The 6,524-nt window shown below is 37.3% G+C and overlaps 1 pseudogene; it reads right to left on the bottom strand.

Annotated features, from left to right (window-relative positions):
* Positions 1-683: 683 nt before the first annotated feature.
* Positions 684-791, bottom strand: LOC114625757 (annotated as a pseudogene).
* Between the last annotated feature and the right edge of the window lie 5,733 nt (positions 792-6,524).

The raw sequence follows: 6,524 nt of genomic DNA, 5'->3' as shown, positions 1-6,524 counted from the left end.
CAAAACTATTAGACATCAACATGTCTCTGAGTTGGAGACCAGCCCAGGGACATTGGCCTGGTAACTGATCCCTGCTGCTGCAAGGCCACATGCCCAGACTAGGCCCCTGATGGCAGTACTTACCATGGCCAGGACTTACCATGGTCCAAGGGGGCATCACTGGTTACTCATCTCAGGCTGTTGCTCACTACACCATTCAGCCTCTGTGCATTATGCCTACATCCTTCTGTTTCTCATTCTCTTCAATTTTTTCCACCAGGAATTGCTCGTCTTAGGGACATCAGGATCGCTGAGTGTCAGGAATCATATTAGGAGTGGTCTCAGGAGTGCTATGCCCTGTCCCCTCCCTGCTCCTTTATAGTAACACCAGGCAAGAGTCATCTTGGGCATGGTCCTCTCTCCTGTCAGACCTGAGTTGCACCTGACTGGTAATCATCTCGGTCTAGCTCCCTATTCAGGCCCCATGGCACCACTCTGATTGTCATCTAGGGCAATCTCCTGACTCAGCCTGCCTGAATCACCCCATGTGAGGGTTATCTGTCTTTGGCTCACTCCTACTTGAGGTCCTTGTTCCAGGTGGGGTCCTTCAAGTCTCTGGCTGTTCTAGGTCCTAGGAGCCACCAGGGCCTGGGCTATGCAAGACTGGTGGTCTTCTCAGGCTCTATTCCTTCAGGGAACATTAAGCTACTAATCACTCAGATGTTTGCAGGTCAGAACACTGAGCCTCCTCTCTGCTACCTACTGATTCTCATGTGACACAGCAGCCTGATCTACAATGCTTCTGGGGCACGCATGGCATGGCATATTTTCTCTATTTCTATTGTTTTTAATTAATCATTTTATTCATTCGCATTTCAAATGATATATCCCACCCCACGTCCTGGTTATGCTAGTGAGAATGTAAAGAAAAAGGAACACTCTCTGTTTCCTATTTAGGAAATTTTAATGGGATCAATTCAAGGAAGTTACCTCTCATATCATTGTTTCCAGTCATTAAGTTATTTTGGTTTTTGATTAGAATATAACTTGCCTTAAGAAATGTGTACTTGTTTTCCTGAATTTATAACTGTTTTCTTCACTATATTCAATTTTGTGTATACTGGTGCTTTTCTAAGTGCTTTAGCTGACTCTGTGTATTGCAGTTTCCCATTTGATGAACAGGGATTTCTAGAGTGTTACTTCCTCTAGTTTTAGCTCTACAAGTTATAAGCCAACTCATCTCTCATCTGCTGTTCTATCAGGTAACAAAACTCCCCCGATTGTATTCATGGCCTCTTCATCTTTACAGTTCTTTTTATTTTAATTCACCCATAGTTTTAGTATATTTTACAACATAGCAATAATACAAAAATCTTTCATTGTTAAGTACATAGATATGCACTAACACCATATATACATACATACATACATACATACACACACACACACACACACACACACGCACACACACAAACACCTGAAATTTAAGTGTGATTTGCACAGATTTGAACTCATCATTATCACAATAAAATATTTAGTCTAAGACTTCATAAAGACTTGATAGAAATGATTGAAATTTTTGGTGGTTGTGGTTCTAAAGATTTATAAATAAAGGAATATCAAATATTTATGTTCACGCCCAGGATATTTTATTTATTTGATCCTTGCCCAGGCATTTTTTTCCTGTTATATGAGTCTTATTTCTGAGAACTCCCTGACAACTTCTTTGTTTCTCCTAGCTGCACTTGTATTTTCTCACCATTTTTTCTATTGCTTTAATCTTTCTGCTACGATTCCTATATATGGTCTCTTATTATGCTTTTACACAGCAAACTCGTCTCCCCTTAAGAATAAAACTCTGGAATCATAGTTATGTATTCAGTTCCACAAAGTTTTTCTAAGGTTGAGTTAGATTTCTGGGTTTCTCTGCATTATGCCCTTACCTCTGTTCCTAAGAATGGTTAACTCTGCTTAAATCGTTAGCATAACTTCCTTTCGATTTTCCCCACAGAGGTGAAATTTTGACCCAACTATTCCCACCTGGGTCATGGTACCATGTCACAGACTTGATCACTGACCACCCACCTGACTCTGGGATGACAGGAAGACATTGACCCCAGCGTGTGGAACTTTCATGTTTCTCAAAATGCTCCCCACCAATGAACTTAGTTTTGGATTTACTTGAGGATAAACCTCTGATGCCTGTGATCCAAGCCTGGGATGAGGTTGCTGCTTGGGCTAGCTACTCTGAATATTGCTAATCTAGTGCTCCGCTTGCCCTATGCTTTTCTGTGATTCCATTCTCCATCATCACAGTGTTTAGGAATCCAGCAATCAAATCAATGCTGCAAGCCATCACACACATTTAAACATTGATTTCTTCACACTGAATGTGTCCAGTCTCTAACACAATCCCTTGTATTTTTATTCTTTAATCTGTAACAATTATTTTTAATTTTTCTCTGAGTTATTAGCCTGTAATGATTTTTTTAATGTTGGGTATATCTTTCAAAAATTCTTGAGATACTAATATGTTAAATTCTGGAGCATTTGCATATACATAATGATATGTATTGCTGATGTAACCTTAGTCTAAACCCAAACTTTATTTATATTTTCTATCCTAATAATTTTACACAATGTCTTTAGTAACTTTTTTGTAAAACTATGTTTTTGTGCAGAATTTTTAAATTTGTGATGTCACATTGACTTTCAAATACTTATGGATTGGAGTAATTCAGAATTAGGGATGCCTAAAAACCACTGTAAACATGGGAAGCAGTTAATTTTGAAGTGGATTTTCATTGTCAAACATGGCAATTTGTTTAATCTATGTAATGCATGCATTTGGTAACCTAAGTCTTTCTTTTTTGGGTTTTATATTAATATGAAGATAGATAGAAGGCAATGATTACACTAAACTTTACAAAGAAACTGGAAGTTAGGTTTAATGGGATATGCAGGTAGATATAAGCTTGAGAATGCTAGAATACAGAACTAATTGAACCAGGGAACCAGTTCCTTCCAGCATAGCTGGTCATAGGGGTCACAAAACAAGGAAAAGGACTTTTCTTCATTATTGTCCCCTACTATAGTACTTTTTAGCTATGAAGCTATTGGGGAAATTATTCTGTGAGTATGTCTTACCTTAAACAAAACTACTCAACACATTTCCAGAACACAATAAGCAGAATTTTTAGTACTATAAGTACACTATGTTCCCCTAAAAACTGTAGCTCAGATTAAGTTTAATAGGAACACTTCGAACTTATTTCCCATGGAAAAGAAAATACACATACAGGTGATAATTTCCAACACTCTAATCTCCCTCCATATGACAATACATCAGGATGTAGTCATGTAGAGAGGAACCAGGTACACAAAATTGATGTGTCCTGAAGTATTGCTGTTGCCTGCAAGGTAGGGGAGGCAAAGATTCAGCTCTGAGAGCCAGACCCTCCATCTAGTACTTTAACCCTGGCTGCTTTGCTGTCTCAAGGCTGTTTAAGATGGCTTGCAACACTACTTGGAATTCTTTAACCAAATGAGAAGTGGGAGCAGTGTGGAGGTGGGGTCAACTTTGAGGAAGGCAGGATATGTCTACATCTGTACAATCATAGATGTTGCAGTAAATTCCTCAGTAGAGTAGGAACAAGGACCTGGTAGTCTCTAATAACCTCCATTTTGTGGGCTAGGAGTCTAGAAAAATATTAAGATACTGAAAAAAAGCCAATATTTCATTCATAAACTAATTCATGACTATTGATAGGGATTTTTCCATACCCTTCAAAGAAATTAATTCCTCAAGGAGAAAACAAACCTCCCTTTTCTAATTATGAGATATTTAAAATGTCAGATTAACTTTTTTCTTCTTGCCGCAAAAAATTCATAGGTTTATCTTGATCAAGTCTCTGAATTAAAAAATATATTGCATTCTAAGTTTTAATAGGTGAAAAGAAGAGCTCTAAAACTATTGATCACACAGCATTTGTACTACAGGAATCATTTTTAAGAAATAATATTTAAGTTGTAAAATTTATGAGAAAAACACTAAGCTTTTATCATGAATGAATATCAGTATCCCTATGCTAGACATATTCAATTTAATTTTGCTTAGATTGACTGGTCACTACTGAACTAAGCATAGCAATGTATGACACTTTTCTAGTATATTAGCTTACCACATGATCCACATGTGTCCAGTCATCTGGAAGAATGTAGTCAAATACTGATGATCTTTCCAATTGATTCATACCAAGGATAATGACCTAAAGAACTTGGTCTTAATTTCCTTTTCTATATTCCATTTACCTACTTCTCTGTTTTTACAATGCAAGTTTTGTTTTTCAAACATTTCTTCAGTTTTCTGAGATATTCCTTTGTTTAAGAAACTGAGCCCATAATTTACCACAACACAGCTACAGACTCACATGAGCAACTATCTGAAAATTCTGAGGCAAATGTGATACAGAACCTTGGTCAACTATAGTTCTATAAACAGATCTTATTGTTCAACATTATTAAGTGAGGAAGATTCTGCCACCATGTTCAGAGAGTCGTATTTATTTTATGAATTATAACACACCTGACTCAACTACAATTAACTCAAGTACACCTGCAACTGCTTATTTTTGTTCCATGAATGGTCGGTCAGGTATGAGTAAGAACAAGAAAATGTCAAAACAGGAAAAATTAAGACTCTAAAAAAAGGCCATCTAAATTTTCCCTCTAAATTTGTGTGTCAACTATGATAATAATAGAAAAACTCATATGATTATAGAAAAATTGAAGATGAAAGAATAGCAATGGTTGTGAAGGATAGAGCTACAAGTGTGTGAACATAAAAATAACGAGAAACACATGCTTCTCCTGGAAGTTAGGACAAGTGTGGCAAGTTATTTAAAATGTCTATATATTATTCTTATCATATTGTATACCCAAAACTTTCATTCCTTGACGAGTGGCCTAGAACATACAAATTTGGTAAAGTTGTTCTGCTGAAAAAGAGGGATTTGATTTATCATCATACTGAACATCTCTTGCTAATATTGTTGTAAGCTTGTTTTTACTTATGTAGTAAATTTCCATTCGTGCTACTTCTTATAAAAAAGACTGGGAAACGTCTAACAAGAGTTCATTATTCACCAATCTCTCTCATGAATTTCCAGTACATAATTGTTTTTTGCTATGCCATTTGCTTATTCTGCAAAGTTGAAATCAAGTAGACCCCTGGGGTTACTATAAAATAATTCACCTAAGGATTTCAATGCACAACACTTCTGGGCAGCTTGTATTTGACAGCCACTACTCAACCTCCACAGCTTGACCTTCACTAATAAATATTTTTCACTTTTAGTTAAAAGTAAAGAAAATGAAAGAAAACAGATCTGGTCTGGGGGGGGGGATGTTAGAGTCACAGCTTCCTTCCTCACACCTAGCAACTTGTGAAGTTACCTTGATAATGTGCTAAGCAGTGCCAGCTACTCATTAGTATTCTTAGCCATGTGTCCTTCTGTCTATAAGAAAATGATGTTTTTCTTGAAAAGCACTGATAAAACAGATGTCTCTGCCTAGTCTTCTTTCAGGTAAAAGCATGTCAGAGGTATGATTAGAGGTAGTTGGACATTCGTCTCTCCGGGAATCTTTTCTCCCAGCAAATTATCTGGCTCCTTGCAAAAGATTTCTGAATTAGGATTGAGGTAACACTTTTAGAGTCAGAATAGATCTCCATAGGGGAAAATCGAAAAAAAAAATGACACCAAAGGAAGAAGCAGAGTTGTTGATCAGCACGATATAAGATGCTTCCTTTAAACTCCATTACTCTTTTTTTTTTATGGGAGGTGCTCTCTCTGAGCATGTTCTTGTGAAATGCCGATGTTTGTTTAGCTGCAGTACAGGAGGAACAAAATTCACATACTGGCTGGACAATCCAAATTGTTGGGATATGTTTAAAACTTAAACCATGGACTAGGGAGATAGGCCTATGGATAAGCACTTGCCCCAATAGACTGAGGATCTGATCTTGATCTCCACAGTCTACATTTAAACAACAGCAAAACAGGCATAATCATGCATGTTGTAAATGTCAGGGCTGGCAAAACATTAGAGAGACAGGCAGACAGACTGCAGAGGCTCCCTGACCAATTACTCTAGAATACCTGGCCACTTACAGGTGAGCAAGAGACACTTTCTATGAAGACTTCCTCCATTTGTTTTTTCCATGATATTGTCCAGAATTAAATACAGGTATATACCTATTTGAAATATTAACATGATGGAATTATTTCTTAAGCCTTTGTGTTACTAGGGTAATCAATCATCTAAAATATTAAGAGTTAACCACAAAAGAGTCAGAAGAATTGCTCAGAGGGAAAAGCCACTTGCAGCCTCGTAACCTGTGTTTGTTTCCTGAATTCACATCATAGAAATAGAAGGCGACAGTCTGCAAGTTGTCCTCTGAAGCTCACATGCACACTGTGAGATATGCATGGAGAGAGAGAGAGAGAGAGAGAGAGAGAGAGAGAGAGAGAGAGAGAGAGAGAGAG

Source organism: Grammomys surdaster, unplaced genomic scaffold, assembly GCF_004785775.1.
Source record: "Grammomys surdaster isolate TR1022 unplaced genomic scaffold, NIH_TR_1.0 220, whole genome shotgun sequence".
Lineage (NCBI taxonomy): Eukaryota > Metazoa > Chordata > Mammalia > Rodentia > Muridae > Grammomys > Grammomys surdaster.
Note: the sequence above shows the minus strand (reverse complement) of the source record. Positions and strands in the feature narration are given on the sequence as shown.